Here is a 17,016-nt window from a genome sequence, read left to right as displayed (position 1 = left end):
CAGTGCTGTTTGTCATGACTCATTATCCTTTGTTTACATTCCTTCAGCCAGTTTTCAATCCACATGACAGCACTCTTATCCAAGACATTATAAATTATTTTTCTAATAAGATTTTGTGAGCCACTGTATCAAATGCTATACTACAGCCCAGATATATTGCAGCCACTCTGTTCCTTCTGTACGCTAACCCAGAAAATGGGGAAGAAGAAATTACATTTGTCTGGCATGATCGGTTCTTTGAAAATACAAACTATTTATTGGTCATGGTTCCCTTGTTGTTCCAGATGATTTTTACGCTGATATTATTTATTCCATTATTTTAGAAGAGATTGAGAGCAATCAGACCAGAAGATAACTGCAGGCTCACCCTGCCACTCTTCCCTTTTTTCTTGGAAGACTTTCAGCCATGGCCAAGATTCACATCAGGGGTTTTGAAGCAAAGGGAGCAGGGCATCCCCCATGTGTACCTTTCAGCAACGGGGTGTCACATGGGAGGAGTACCACCAGAGCACAAGGAATGGCAGAGAGATAGGACTGGCTAAAGCTAGGCGATGTAGTCAGAGAGAAAGGACAGAAAGGCATGGCATGGTTGTTAGGTGAGGGAGGAGGACTGCCACGATGGTCTGAAGAGAAGAAAGGAGAAGGGGAAGTCAGAGAGAGTCTCAAAACTGGGAGTCAATTTGACAGGGGAATTCTGAAGCTGTGGGCTCTAGGGGAGGATCCTCGAGCGGTCATTCATTCAGTGCTTTTGTCTGGTGCTTTCCAAACCAGGAGCCATGCCTTGCTCTCTTTCACAGCGGTTCTTGTGCTGCTGTTTGCATCACCTGCCACTTGGGACTTTGGAAAGCAATTTAAAAAAAAAATGCGGTTTCTCTGTACCGGTTCAGATGTAGGCATCATGTCTGTGCACTGTGTGGTTTGTATCTGCAGTCCATCTCTTCTCGTGCCATCTGGGCCATGCGGATAACTGGGGAAAGGAGCTTTTGCTCTCGTAACCGCATGTTTGGGGCTTGTTGCTTACTCAAAACGGAAATACACAGACAGACCTTGCACGGGCTTTACCAAGAGCTATTCCTGCCTGAGAACAGCAGGATCACACCAAGGATCAAATCCTCTTTGTGGAGGGATTACACTTCCTGCCAAATATGTGACATGGTTCAGTTTTAAGCACATACAGAATAAATCTGTGACAAGACAGACATTTAACAGTGGCTTAGTATCCAGGACTGTCATGGGAGACAGCTCTCAGCATCTGATCTGGAACAATCTTCTGGTCAATGTCTGCACGACCTTGGGATCTACCTCTCAAATAATTTCTAGTTATAGTGTCTAATGAAGGTTTAGTACTAATTTCTATATACTGCACAAGTGGGGATTTGTACAGTTAACTTATAGTGGGACATGACCCCTGAGAAGCCACTTCTAAAGAAACTAGTTTTCTTTTCTGCCAGTTCTTGTCACTGCTCTGCAAATCTTCAGTCTTCTTTGTGTCGCTTACCCATGCTTATCCTTGGACATTAAAATGCATTCATCCAAGAGATAACAGGTTTCATTTTGTATATCACTATGGATTATCCTGTGAAAACAATGCTCCTGAAAATATGTGATGGCTGACTTGTATGGAATCTGTGGATACTTTGTACATACTACAAAAATTTCAGTCCAGCTCCTGGAAAAAAAAAACAACATAAACTTGCTGAAGGGGTCCCTGTTCCTTGCAGTGCTGAGTGCCTGCTCTGGGTGCTCCCCAAAGCCAAACATGCTGCGCTGGGCAGAGGCAGAGGCTGTCACGTCCACCCTGGAAACTAGCTGCTAATGCACTTAATACCCTGCTCAGACTACTCACTTAGGAAGGTATGGGTAATAGCAGAATGAGATTTTTCCTTATACAACTATGCAAAAACGAAAGAAGAAAGAAAAAAAAATGTATAAGGAAGTTTTAAACCAGATATGACAGCCTTAAGCATTTTGCACTACTTTCCTGCTCTGGAATTAAAGAATGCTTAAAGCGGACTAACTTGGGGTATGTCAGCATGGCTATATGATCCCAGGATCCAACCCATACTTCAAGATTGTACCGATTGGAATAATGTTCTCATGAATAAAATAATGCAGTATAAAGTGTTGTTTATGATTTCTTTTCTCAGCAGATTAGCTATGTACATCTTGTAACACAGGCTGGCTCTGTGGAATATCAAGCACAGCAAGAGGCCTGTTAGAAAATGAATTACATTATCCAGCCAAAGCAATATCAGAAATGTCCCGGAGTCTACACTATCTTAATGTTGATTTAAAATCATATATTCATATTACCTTTTTATGTCTAGTAAAGCAATGTGATGGAGCCTTTCTTTTGCCAAAGTTGTATTATCCCATTTCTCTGAGTTAGGTAAACTGTAATGTGTCTGCTTTACAGATGGGTAAACTTAGCATAAAGAGAGGGAAGCCATTGTTTTCAGTCAAGAATGCCCAAATGTAAGCACCATCATCTATATTGGCCATCCGTAGCGGCAGTGGCTCTGAAAATAAGCCTCTTTCCATTCATTTATATGACAGATTATTTTACTTAAACAATTCTTGGATAAAATACATTAGGCATCCCTAGGGCAGGAACTTGAAATCAAGACTCGAGCATGAAGGCATTACCTTCCCGGCTGGAGCGATGCACTCATGGGCTTGGGGCATTGAATTGCTTTTGCCAATGGGAGCAGCTTCAGTGGGAGGGGTGGGGGGTGTTCCTGCTCAGGCACTGCCTGAGGCTCCATCATTAGGGTGCTGTCAGGACCAGAAGAGAGCAGGTTTGTTTAGGGCTGCCTTTAAACTCCCATGTGCTAAAACCCTGCCTATGAAAAGGACATTGCCACTACCTCCTTCTCTTTCTGCTTTTCTTCTTCCCGTGTTTGAATAAAAGTGACTTCAGCTGCACTGAGTGCAGCACAGGTTCCCCCAGGTGCATTAGGCACACTATGTTTATAGACCCTCATTCCCTTGGCAAACATTTCCCAGTGGAATTGAGGCATCGCTAAAAAATAGGGACTAGGCTGCTTCTCAGTGGCAGGGTCAAGGCAGTCCTGAGCATATCAAGGAGCACAACACAGGCATTTGTCAAGGTCCTGGTTTTGGTGCCAAAATCCTTTTGTCAAGTTGTGACTAAAGGAGTAAGTAGCCACAGAGCAAGGAATTAAGAGTACCCCATTCAGCAGCCCGTCTTTTCCAGCTGGCATTTTGATAAATGTTGTATAAATTATAGTATAGTATAAATTATAGGCATATAAATTACAACTAGTAGCATAGAATATTGGACCTGCTGGGGGTTTTAGCCTGCATGTATGGCATAGCCAACATACTGTTTCCATCATTTTAATCACCTTTGTAGAGCAGGTGGCTGATGCAGTTAATGCTGCTATCATTTTTCTTTCCTTGTGTGATTTGCTGTGATGACAGTTCCGTCATTTCATTTTAAGTATTTAAGGCTATTAGGAAGCATTTTTAGGCAATCATCTAGTACAGGCATTTTCAAGCATGCCTAAAGCATATAGGGGGTCACCCCCTTTCACACTGCATATTTCTAAATAAGTGTATGACATGTTCTGTGTTAATCTGCAGAAAAACTATGGACAAGATCACCAGCTGTGATAAACTGCCTAGCTTAATTTAGTTAGATAGAGTTATGCCCTTATGTTCCAGATGGGGATCAAGCCCAACACCTTACAATTGCAAAGATTTCAAAGATGTGAGACATTTCTAAGATCATTGAAATATATATTTTGCATTTCAAAGATAAAATACAGAAACCAGTATGTCATCAAACCATTTAATTTTCTTCCAAGTTTGAGAGTAAATTGACAAGAGATCAGCAATTGGCAGGAGAACAAATGAAACATATTGAAAGAGCCAATTTGCTAGTATCGAGGGAGGCAGATGTGTCAGTTTTACATCTGCTCAAGCAAAGTACTTGTTGCTGTTTTTTCTCCTCCTCCTCTTAAAAAAATATTTCGTTATCGAAGGGTTTAATTATTAGATAAATGAATAATCCTTTATCAGTGACCAAGGAGCACTCTGTTCATTGAAGAGCCCCGTTCATCACAGTGCTGTAATTCTGGCAGTTGCGGTTTGTTTATGGAAGTTCATGATTTTTTTTTCCCAGAACTCGTCACACCTGACACACACCAGATTTCAATTGCAGCTGAGTAGTTTCCTGGGCCCCAATACTCCAGATGCCAATTTACTACCTCTTTCTTGAACTAGCTATTAAAAGGGAAGGAAGTGGAAACAGCACTGAGATTTCCACTGACAGCCTGCTTCAGGATTTAGGCAGACATCATGGCAATAAGCAGCAGAAAGAGAAGAAAAAAAAAAAAAAGAGAGAAAAAAATGCAGGTAAGGGTAAGTGCTTCCATGTTTTTAAGTAAAGACAGCAAAGTGGGACCCTTACATAGTTACTCCCTCTGTGAAGCAGGTAGACAGGCATGAGTTAAGTCTTTCAATAGGTGTTAGACAGAGCTGTAGGTCTGAAGTGTGGCAGCAGCTGCTGTTTGAAGGAATATGTACAGATAATGAAATGAGTAATTCTCTGCCCTTGACTTTCTCAGTAACTATTTGCTAGTCTCTGTTCTCTTTATTGTTGCCTTATCTGTCATATTTTTGTAAGGAGGATTTTAAAAATGTGTCAAGAAAATGAGGTACCACAGTTATGTATTTCTTAATATTTTATTAATTTTCAAGGAATCTGATATATGGTATACCCAGGGTGTATATGCAAAATTGGAAAACCAAAGAATTTCATGAGAGAAATGGTAGGACCGCTGGATTTGCAGAAGCTTTCTTGCCAAGTTAAATATCTGTGAATCTGATATCATGTATGCATGTACCCTGCAAACCAGGGAACTGAAAACATGAAAATATGTGATTTTCTTTTATGTAAAATAGACGTTTTCTATTACTAGAAGTTTGATGCTTGGGTTTGGTTTTGTGTTGTATAACCTTTGAGTATTGGAGTTGTTAATGTGACTTCAGGAGTTAAAGGTTGAAGTAAAACAATACTGAATATTATAAAAGTATTCATTTTGTATATTGAAGGCACTTCCAAAGCACTGAGCACTGTAGCCTTGAGGTGCCCATTGATGCTTTAAAATATCAAGCAATTCTGCTCAAAATAGGCTATCACAACAGTTTTCTTTGGCCACAATTTTTATCTTAAATTCCATGCTATTTTTTTTTTTCTCCAGGAGAAGAAACTTTGGTTTAGGGAAGGGTTTGGTCTGCTTGACAGAGTTGTGTTACTCAGCTAGTGCAAGGAGGGCATCGCTGTCTGGGCTGCAGTGCCTCCCCTCTGTGTCTCCAGACCACCTCCAGTGCTCAGCAGCAGAAACAACTGCACAGGGCTTGGAAAAAGTATGTGCAGCACGTAACTTCTCTGCAGTATCAGAAGGATATTCAAGGCTAAATTTCCCGACCACTTGAATCCTTGACAGAATTTCCCTCTTGGGTCTGCTTCCTAGTGGGGAAACAGGGTACCTTTCTAAGTATGCAACTTATTCTTGCGCCGTCCTTCACTCTAAATAAAAACATTCTGGAGAGCAGTGCTTGAAAGGAAGCTTCAGTTTGTTTCATTTCTTAGGATTCATTATCTGGCTTAAGCTTACCCAAACAAGATCAAGGTGCCAAATGAGTTCGTATTGCTATTGAAGCACTTGTGACCTTCAAGAGTTTGAGTCTGTTTTGGTTAAATCAAAACAGACAAGGTAAAAGAAAGGATTTTGTAGATGGGGAACTGATACAAAGGCAGGTTAAATGATTCCCCAGGCTTCCACTCACACTCTTCAGCAAAGTCAATAAATGAAAATGAAACCTGTAAGTCTCTCAAGGTCACATCTTCAAGGATGCATCCAGTTCACAACCTCCACCTGTGGAGGTGGCTTCAGGAACGTGGATGGAGGTGAGAAATCAGGAAAGGAGAATACTGTGTAAAGGAAGGAGCAGGATCTGCTTTGCAGGAGAAGAAAGCAACATAGAGCTGGGAAAATGTGGCAGAACCCACCTTTTGCATCTGGGAATTACTTGGGCAGGAATGTGTGTGTGTGCGTGTTACGTCAGGGATCTTGGATTCAGCACCAATGAAAATGCCTTTTGACTCTCTAGAGGCATATTGTATGTGTAGAACTATGAAGGTCAACAGAGATGCCTGTATCTGTTGGAACAGTTTACACTTGCCTACTTTGCCCTTTGTTATCAGGGGCAACTTCTTGCTGAGTAGCCACCAGAGACGAGATTTCCTGCTGGGCTGATGATTTCTAATTGTGCTATTACCATCCCAACAACAACCCTCAGCAGAAATCTGTGTGCTAGAGCACTGCTGACATAAAAGATGTGGACAGTATTTGTCATGCAGTCCATTGGAGAGTCCACAGCCCTTCTCCGTGCTCAGTATAGATGGGAAGTCTTCAGCAGCAGCTGGCAAATGTTGAATTATTAAATTGTGTCTACAGCACTTCATATAATTATTGCCCAAGTGATAGTACAGTGAGATAAGCCTGGTGTCGACAAGCAGACTTTTCCACCTTCGGAGTTTGGTTAACAGGCTTGCTGTTTAGAAATTCAAGAAAAGTCTACTCTGTCAGGAAGGATTTAAATAGAAAATTAAATGGGTTTGCATATTGCTCTGCATGACAGATTTTTTGTAAGCCTTCAAAGTCTGCATGATCTAACCAAGCATGTGGAAGTAAGATATGTATTTCCGAGTGCTATAATAGTGGTAGCTATTGTGGAGAAGCATTAAATATAAGCAGTTACCCCAAATGTTATTTTAATCTGCTAAATATACTATATGTGGAGGCAGGAGAACAGGGATGGCTGAAATAATTTTTGGGTGGCTTCTCAATTGGACATCTGTTCAGAGGGAATTCACTGTCCAGTCATCTTTTCTTCCTCAAGGAAACAAATGTAGACAAGAGTTGACTCTACATTTATGTCTTGACTAGAAGTAACTGCAGCAGCAACCTATCTGCTTTTCCCATTTCTTTCTGATAACGTGCAATTAGTACGCTCCTTGCCTCTTTCTGTGAGATGTTTGTAGGCAGCGTTACTGTGAAGGAACATAAGCTGCCCCCACAGCCATTCTTTAAACATGCAGTTGAAAACAACAGCTCTGCTATGGTGACAGAAAACATCAAAGCAAAAGAACACACTATTTTATCTGATGGGGGTAACAATATCTCAGCTAATAAAATGGCTGTCATCCCTGCCCATTGTACAGATAAGGAAGCTGAGGACGTTTGGATGCTCTTTGTTGGTATGCCAAGTTGCAATTATCCTATGACAGAGCCCTTCTGGGCTATGATTGATGAAACATTTTGAGGGGGAAAGCGCTTCAATAAGTGAATTTCATTGGATTTGATGATGCCATCGCTCGCACAATGGTTGGCAAAAGCAAAAACATTTGAAGTAGAACTAGGAAAATGTCGCCTTATTTAATCTGCCTGGGATGTCCTTGCCACATTCATTTATTTGTATTTTATGTTGGATGTAAACAAGTCTAATTCTGAAGTTCTTGTGTCGACCTTTTCTGGCATTGAGATCAAAGTACTGACTGCAATAAAGATGAGAAGACTTGAAAGACATCAGTGGCTTGTCAGAGTAGGGTATGTTTAAACATAATGCAACAGTGCAGCCTTTGGCTAAAACAGGCACCAAATGAAGTTCTAAAGAAATCTGTTGCTCCTCAAGAAACCCATCATTATCCTGCAGTTTAATGGCCTAAAAGTGAACCTGCTTAGAAAACATTTTTTCCTTCTTTCCTGGGCCTTAACTCACAGGGTGAGTCTGCCACTTGCTTCTAAAAGAGGTAGCACAAATGTCGCCAGTTAAGAGGAAGGGAATGTCCTTTCCTTACTCAAATTCCTGGGTGGATTTGAGGGCTGGTAAAGCCCTCCTCTGAATAATAGACAGCCCTCTGTAAAATGTCAGCCTTTCCAAAGCACAGTGTTACCCTTTTTGAACAGTGTATACTGCTGTCCCATCCCCAGCATGCCCTTTTCCTTGGCTCCAGCTGTTCCTTATCCCAGATCTTTCAGTGGGTCTCTGGAGGAGATCCTGGAGGTTGAGCTTAAGGTGCTTAATTTGGAGCCAAGGCAGCTGGAGTAGGAATTTAAGCTCTAATCCACTATTTTCATATTTAACAGCTTCACTATTTGAAAATAAATGTCTTTCAAACACTGCTTTTCTCTGTGCATAGTCTGTGTTTAGATTTCAGATGTAAACCTACTCCACTTGACTGAATAAACAAAAGAAAAGTGTAATGTTTACTGCAACATAAGGTTTGCAACAAATCCAAGCACAGAATACCTTTCCCAGGAAACTATTCTGGGATCTTCAGAGTTGAAACTTTTGAAGCAAAACTAAAGATACCCTACAGAACTGCCTGTGCTGGTACCTCCAGACATGCGTGCAGAGGACAAAAGGCAATGACTTTTTTTTTTTAAATGAACAATACACTTGATACATGATGTAATAGTTCATGGATTTAAAATAATTACTGTTGCTTTTTGCTAAGCCAGTTTCTTGTCCAGCACTCAGAAAAGAAGCTTGCAGCACTCTCATAAACGACCCAATTTTCAGGGATACTTAACATGCTGTAAAAATCTACCCAATGCTTCTGCAAGTTCAGTCTCTTTGATAATCAAGATGTTTATCTTGATTATGTTTGCTTGAACTTAGGTTTAAGCACTTACGTTGAGAAGTTTATTTCAACAAATGAAGGGAAGCTTTCCCAGTGATTTACTGGGGAAACAAGTTTTTAGCATTTGCAGCCGAGCAGTACTTACAAAAATACCAGTGCAGGTTTCCGCAGTGCCTCCCTCTCTGACAGATCCCCAGCATGGCAATCTGTGGAAATCTGTTATGTTTTACATGTATTTATTCCGTACCTTATGACAATCCTCCTTTTCTGTCGCTTCTGCTGCCTTGGTATGTAAATTATACCCCTCGCTTTAATCAGTGGCAGCAGTGTTTTCTCTGTGTTCTGTAATTGGGACTTTGTCTCCAAGTGTCTGCTGAGCTGACAAAGCGTAGTTATGGATAAACTAAACTGAGCAGGAGCAAGCAGCGTGGCTGTACAGCACAGTGCTATGTCCAGGCTAATAGAGACTGTGTTTAAAGAGCTAATTAGCCTGGCTAGAGAGCAGCACTAACATAGCATTGCTGCTTGCAATATGCCCAGTCTCTGAGCTCCGTGCAGCCCTCCGTTGTGGCACACAGGCATATCTGTGGTTGCCGAAAGATACACGGCATTCATACAACGTATCTATACCCTCTCGCCTGTCAGTACTCCCAGGCATAAAATGTACATAATAACACTTTGTGGCAGGTTGTATTATGGTAGGCAAACTTGAAAGTCTTTTCAGTTCTGACTTGTGCCACGTTTCAACATTATTCCCTGTTATAACTATTACATCTGTCCAAACTGTAGATATGTTTTTAATGGAACTTTTATATTTTTGTCTACTAAGTGTTTTGTATCTTGGAGACAAAGTCTCTAGCCCCTGTATCTAAGAATAAACACCCTCACTAGAAAATGACACAGTTATGTAGACAGCAGTGATTATGAATACACAGGCTATTGCAACCTAGTGTGTGATAACTATTGAAGAGCAGAGTTGTTGGTGCAAGGGAAAAGTCGCTATAGATCGAATTAGCATGCTGTATACTTCCCTCACATTTGAATTTCATTAAGGATCCTGAGAAGGTTAACTCATTCTGCCATTTGACATGGAGCTCAAGTTTTCCAGATTGTATACCTAAGAAAGAAAGGTCCAGAAAAAGTTATCAAGACCATGTGGTGTGAGGAGACTATAGGCTTCATCGCTTCAAAGCTGTAGGGTTCGGGAGGGACTGATGAAAAAGAAAATCTGGCCCAGCCTTTAGGGCAGTCTGGTGTTTGGAGGAGGATGGTTCAGAAAGGAGGAGAGCTATATGCTTTTCAAATGAGCAAATTCCACAACGATTATATTTGGCTATTATATGAGAAAATTACTACGATTACAAAAAAAATTTGCAGCCCTTTAACTGAGCCTGACTAGTATCGTAGACCTAACTCCTCCTGAGTTTTATAACCTCTAATTCTACTTGCATTATTACATTTTGCTTTAATTCACATCAGAGGAAAAAGAGGAGCAGGGGATGGGTGACACAGCAAACCCTCTATGTTTTAATAGTGACTTTTGTTATCAGAAATGAACTGCTGGGGTCAATCTCTGAAAATATCACTGTCAGTAGTTAAGATATTTTCACCATGGAGTTAAATACTTACAGCATTGACAGTAGCTTGAAATACTTCAGTGGTTATTGTTGAAGTCATTAGTCTAGCTGAAGTAATGCTGGCATCTTTTCCCTCTGGGTAGAATTCCTCAGTCTAATTGCCTCCTCCTTGCCAGGCCATATTTGATAGCTTCAGGTTTGGAGACTGGATGTTTTCCAGTAATTAATGGCTTTTCTCACTTATAGATTGAAATTATTTTCTTTTGTGAATTACTCTGTTATCCAGTAGTGAAGATATTGAATTCCAGAGCATTTAAATGGGATAACTTACAAACAGAGATAATATAAAAAACACAGTCACCAAGCCACATGAAAGCTACGTGGGCCACTGCAGAAGATGCTTGAGTTCACATGTAATTTTTTACAAGAATGAAACAGTATTGACTTTAAAAATAAGCAAATAATAGATTTAAAGAAAAATTCTTTTTCTATTTGTGTTGTTTTCTTCTAATGACCTAGCATTAGGTCATCTCCTGAGTAGTACTGGCAATCAGATTTCATCAAGCTACTCCGGAGTACTGTAACAGGAGTTTGACAGAAGTACATCATAAACTCAATGTCTCTGATGCCCAGACTAGACTCCCTAAAGTACTTTGTCCACTGTAAGCATAATTGGCCTGTGGTTTCAGAAATCAATGAATACTGTTCCACAATGGGAAAAAAAATAGCTTCTGTAGCCTTTGTTTTATGGCCTTCCATGTTATTTGAGCTATCACTTCTCAAAGCAATTTTATTGCATCTTTTATTGTATTCTGCTTTTTAAATCCTAAATAGAACATATTACAGATCTCAAAGCCAAAAGCAGGACACGTTTTTAATACTATTTCAGATATGTTACAGGGAATTATTTTTCAAAGGACAAAATTTACTGAAGATAATGTAGTACCGTGACACCTGCACTTCATAATGTATCAACTATTTTTAAGTTGCAGATTCAAAAGCATGAGGAGCAACTTCTAGTTAAACACTGGTGAGCCCTGTTGTCCCTTCTACATACAGATCTGTCCTTGTTGCCCAAATAAAGACTTCTTACTAAAGCCCTTAATCATGTTATATCATTATTTAGCAAAAACCTTTTCAATAGAGTTCCAGGGTGGGTTTTTTTCCCTTCCAAAAATGCTGCTAAAGTGGTAAATGTAAGCTGACAGAGTTTATCTCCCCAGGGCTAGGGAGGTAGTCTGGAAATGTGAGATGTAGGAACTTGTGTTCATCCTGACTTCCAGGCTTGTGTTTCACTTGCCATCAGGTGGGGCATCACTGAAGAAGCCAGAGGGATCACGACCTCTGAGCAATGACTCCTGTGTAACTGGCTGTAGGAGGCATCCATCTAGCAGCTGCTGGGGATTAGATACAGACAGAATGATTCTATGGTTATACTGCCTGTCTTTAGGTGCATTTAACATCTGTTGGATGCAGCTCAGATGGATCCCAAGATCTGGTGCACGGTAGCATGCAATCTCTTTGCAGCTACTAGAGAACTGTTTCCTCTACAGGAAGAGTTTACAGATTCTGATGTAATATGCAAAAGAAAGTTTGGATTTAGATGAATACCAGAACGTGCCATGCTGAGTTTATGTATTTTGGTTCAGAAAGTTCTGCAAACAGTTTTCAGAAATTAGTGTTGGAAATAACAAGGACCAGGTGCATTGGGAACTGAACAATAACTTTGAGTCTTACTTTCCTGAATGCTATTATACAGTGGCTACTGGAGTGTTGGAGGGATATGCATACGCAGCATAAATAAATCAAGCTGAAGAAAGGGTTAAACAATGTAATCAAGATTTCAGCCTCACATTCTGATACATTTACTTTCATGGTCCTGATTCTATGCCAGTGTTAGAGTAAATGGAAAACGCAATGGGAGTCTGCAAGAAATTACAATGCAGATATTGTCTGGCTATAGGTTGTTTGGGGTTTGTGTGGTTTTTGTTTTTTAAATACAATTCCAGTTGCAGTACTGAAGCAGAACTTCTACTTTGGTTGCCCATTCAGTTCGGCAGGGGGCATAGTTATCCACTGGCAAAGCCCTCCCAGTGAGGGACTGCTGTGCTGCGCGCTTTACTTTAAGCAAAAATATTCTGATTGTGCTTGTCCTGTTTTATGTCTTGGTTAGAGGATGAGTTTCAGTGAAAACAAGCAAGTTAGCAAGAAAAGTGAAAGCTGGATTGGGAATGGTGTAATATAATAACAAGGAAGTTTCTATAACCCTTTTGCTGGTAGCATTCAGAAAAACATTTGACACCTGCACACTGCTGGCAGTTTGAAATCAGCGTATTCCCACTCAACTGCATTTCACCTTGTTTGAATCCCATGTTTTCGAAGAAGGCAAACCAAGAAATTGATGATGTGTTTCAATTACATTCTGTCTAATCCTTGAGCGGTAAGCTTGGCACAGGGTGTCTGCCAGGATGTTGAGGTTGTGTCTCGGTAATGAGATCTGCGTGGGTGAGCAAAGGAAGGCTGACGTGGCCTTCATTCCTCACTTCTGCTCTCAGCAGGTTTTGCCCCTTTGCTTCTATAAAAGCAAAGATGTAGGTTAATGGGAGCTATTCCTTGGATATTAGTGAGTTTGAGGTCAGGCTTCTTTATGGAAACAGACTTTTCACACGCTTGAAGCAAACATGAGCATGTTGTTCTGTTCTCTTGGAAATAAACACAGAAAGAGTCCTGCCACAAGAAGGGGTAACAGAGCAGGCAGAGCAGGTCAGCTGGGGGAAAACCTTCTTCAGAGTTAGAGATGAACCTGAGCTTGTCCTTTAGTTCAAACATACCTGTTTGCCCGCTCTAGGGAGGAATTCAGCAACTGGATCTTAACTTCTGGCTCCCCAATGTATAACGTGAACAACCTTAAACACAAGGACAATCAACGATTCCAATCAACGCCAACTACAAGTGCCTTTAATATATCGCTAGCTCTGTGCCTGGAGAGTTACTTTATAGATCATTACAGAGCTCCATGTACTTTCTCAGTTGTGCCCACCACCACGTGCCACCTGTGCAATGAACTCGCATGCCTCACAGTGTCACCGGCATGAAATGTTTGAAACCACCAGCTGTGCCCTGCGGATTGCTCCCAGAGCAGCACAGTGAGGACCCTCCGTGAGCATCTTGGTGCTTCCAGCTCCCCGGCACAGTGGGAATGCAGCGCTGCTGCTGCCACATGGTGTTCAAGGCCCCAGGACTTAGTCCTTTGAGATTAAAGGTTAAACCCGCAGCCTGACAGAGAACAGCACTGTATCTTATCACAGCCTTTGCTGCATGCTTGTAGCAAGTTTAATAGATCTCATCAGATAATGCGTAATGTTCCTCTGGCTCATTCAGGCTGTGCTGTCTCTCACCTCCTTCTTCACATCTTGCTTACCCATACCACGCTGGCGCCACAGTGGTTTTCATATATAAGCTGTAAAGTGGTGATGCATTTCCCGGCTGTGTTTTCTTAATAAATATCTTTCTTTTTTTTGTTTTGAAATTTGGAAAAGTGCTGCCTGGAAGTTTTTCTTTCCCCTTAATCAAGTGCTTTGCTAAGCTGTTTTCCTTCTGTCTTATCTCTTGCTTGGGACCAAAATGTTTAGATTTCAGTGGTGACGTCTCACTCGTTCGCATCCTGTCAGATGGGAGACTTGGGTTGCTTGAGTTCATGGTATGGCTGACCAGAGCTCTGTGTGACTGGGACTGAAAATGGGGTTATTGTTTTATTCCCTTCTATTCAGTGTCTGTAGTTCAGTTTTCCAGAGAATTCATCCAGTCGTCACTCCTCACCTCCAAAGCCAGTCCAAGAACTCCAGTAGACAACCTCCAACCTGGATTTTTTTTTCCATTTTATTGTCTCTGAAGTTACTTGGCTACAGTCTGTCTCCTTCAGCTTTGCTTTTTTAACAGCTCATCAGGCCAGGTGCTCAGCTGGTGAATTAATGCCACGTTCCTGGGAGGAAGGCACAAAGGGAACCGTGGCATGCTCTAGGTGCAAGGAGGTCACGGTCTGCTTCCCTGAACAGTGAGTGGCAGCTCCCGGTCCCTGGTGCCTGAGCTGTGATGTGGGTTACGCTCTTCACCTGCACCCCTGACAAGTACCCTGAAACCCCACTCCCCACATCAGCAGGGGATGCCTGGCCAGCTATGAGTTTTGCTTGTAACAGAAGGGGTGAATGTTCATAGCATTCACAGGTCTGCCCCTTGTGACCTGGTCAGGAAAGGGGTGTCAGCCAGACAATAGATAACTACTTTGGGATTTGGACACCCAAACTGAAGCTCCCCACTTGCAGCTGCAGAGCTCTCGTTTCTTGCTTGAGCCTCCACTGGTCAGTGCAGCTCTGGGTTCTCCACTGGGGGAAAAGTGGGGGCACATTGCCGCTTTCTGAGATGCATGTAGACCCCTCCTCTCCAGAGTAGGAGGGGAAGTAGTACTGGGGAAAAGTGGGACAGGGCCACTCAACAGCTATTTATTACCCCTTTTCCCTCTATTTCACTAATTTAATTACCCTGTTCCTTTTTAATCTCAAATTCCTGCAGATGCTTGTCTGGGTAAATGGTTTGTTTCCAGTCAAGGACTAGCACTTTTAAAGATTTCCCCCCTACCCCACCCTCTGCCCCCTTATTCTCTTATTCTTCACATATAAGTGATCACAAATTACAGATTTTCTTCTTTTGATACTTCACAAGTGTTGAAAAGGCAGGTTGTTCTGTGTGCTAAACAAAAGACAATTTCATCGCTGTCACTTACCCAATAATAAATGCTTTTCATGTTTAATTTGTAATGTCTGAAAATATCAGCAAGAGGTGAGGGAAGCAGTTTAGATAATATATTAACCTCTCCGAACCTTGTCCATTCTCTGAAACTCAACCTGACGGTGTTTTGAGTATGTAGGAACATGCCTTTCCTTCTTTTAGACTGTTCTGCTCTGTTCCTTAAACTGAGACTAAGGGATTTTTTTGTTGTGAGGTCTTTTAGTTCAGCCAGACATGAATGAAAAGGTGATCTGAAATTGTTTCTGCACATACACTTGGCCCATGATGTGAGAGAAAACATTTGCTTGCTGAACTAAGGACTTTTGAGAGTCCAGCTAGCTGCAGAGCCATCAAGTTCAAACTGCTCAAAAATTCCTGCCAAGCTACAAAAACATCCCAAGAAAGCATTATGAAAAGCTCTTGGAGGCAGAGTTATGAAATTTTAACATGACAGAGCTTGCAGTGGCAAGGTTTCCTATGCAGCAACTGTATAGTCCCCTGCCCAGTGCAGGACAGAGATGAATCAGGCCCATTACGAAAGCAATGCATATTTAAATGAGATTTCCAGCCCAGTTCTACAGTCTCAAGTGGTTTTTCAAAGCATCTGCTCTTTCATGCTGATTTAGACCAAACTCGAATGCTGAATCTTTGGAGAATCATAAACAAATTGTGTTAAATTACCATTAATGGAAACACATCACACGGAAGGAAAGGCAAGGTTGTTAATGGTATCGCTGCTCTTAGCTCGGGCTCTGATGGTGTAGATGCGCAGTCCTGCAGCACAGAAGTAATGTATGTAAGATCACCCACTGTTCTGAGACCTCCAGACAAGCTAAGCACAGCGGGGTGAGTAGCGCTGGAATTTGTTTTACAGGAAGCCTTTCATTTCCTTGCTTTTGAGGGGTTAAGTGAGGCACTTCAAGTAGTGTTCTCCCACGAGGGTTACACTCGGGAAGGGTAGTTTTAGTTTCCCCCGGGGGCTCTGTAGCAGCTTTGGCAGCAGAGGCGGCTGTCGAAAAAGAACAGCCGGATGCAATGAATCAACGTATTCCCCAGCCGCTCCGGCTGCGTTGCCTTCCCAGCCAGTGCTGTCCACTCCTCAGACTACTGTGTCCAGTCCTGGTCCCCAGCCCTGCACTGCTGGTTTTGATAGACAGCTATGCCCCAGAGGCCTCTGACCTTGGCTTCAAAGGGCCTGGATTGGGGTAAAATTAATTGTGAATGTTTTAATTGCTGCTTTTTGTGTCATCTGTGGAGAGCACGGACTACAATGTGAATGTATTGTAGTATCCAGTGATGGCCTCAGTATGAGCTGGTCATGGACCTTAGTAACATCAAGTATTTGTTACACTTATGAAAATCCCACCATCATGCCTATGCCTCTTCAGGCATGGCTTTTGGGAACAGTTATCAACTCAAGCTCTGGTCAGGAGTTCTTAATTTATTAAAATCCTTCTCTGGAATGTCAAGGTGTCAAAAGAGTTCACCTCCAACAGCCAGGTTGCTGCTGCTCTGAGAAGCCCCTTGGCTCTCTGGCCAGCCTGGCTCGCTGTCCAGGTCAGAGCCCACAAAGCACCCTGGCCCCAGCATGGATTACCCGGTGTGGGAGCCAGGACTGCAGCCCCTGCCAAAGAAACAGAGGAGCAAGAGCCTTGAGTGCTCTGCCTGTAGCAAGGCTCCAGCAGAAAGCCTTGGGAGGTGTAGGTCTAACTGGCAGATTTTGATCCAAGACTTTGGGAATTCCAGCTTTTTAGCAGAAGAGCCAGGAGCATGGAAGTCAAGGGCCATGCAGCTCCAGGGCAGGCTTTCCATGTGGTGGGTTTCCAGGCGGTAAACTCCTGCAGCCATGGGCCAGCTCGCCACAGGTGGCCATCACCAGTGACCAAACTGAAAGTTCAACATGGTTAGTTTTCCAGTCAGTTTACTTACCAATTAATAAAGACCATCAGCCTGACTGATATAAACGTAATTCAATGC

General features: G+C 42.1%; 1 protein-coding gene across 3 annotated transcripts in view; it reads left to right on the top strand.

The window, feature by feature from the left end:
- ADGRL4 (adhesion G protein-coupled receptor L4) overlaps positions 1-17,016 on the top strand; it is a 76,887-nt gene that overhangs the window by 17,962 nt on the left and 41,909 nt on the right. The gene's annotated exons all lie outside the window — the stretch shown is intronic.

Source organism: Falco biarmicus, chromosome 11 (assembly GCF_023638135.1).
Source record: "Falco biarmicus isolate bFalBia1 chromosome 11, bFalBia1.pri, whole genome shotgun sequence".
NCBI classification, from domain to species: Eukaryota; Metazoa; Chordata; class Aves; order Falconiformes; family Falconidae; genus Falco; species Falco biarmicus.
This window is presented reverse-complemented; position numbering and strand designations above follow the sequence as displayed.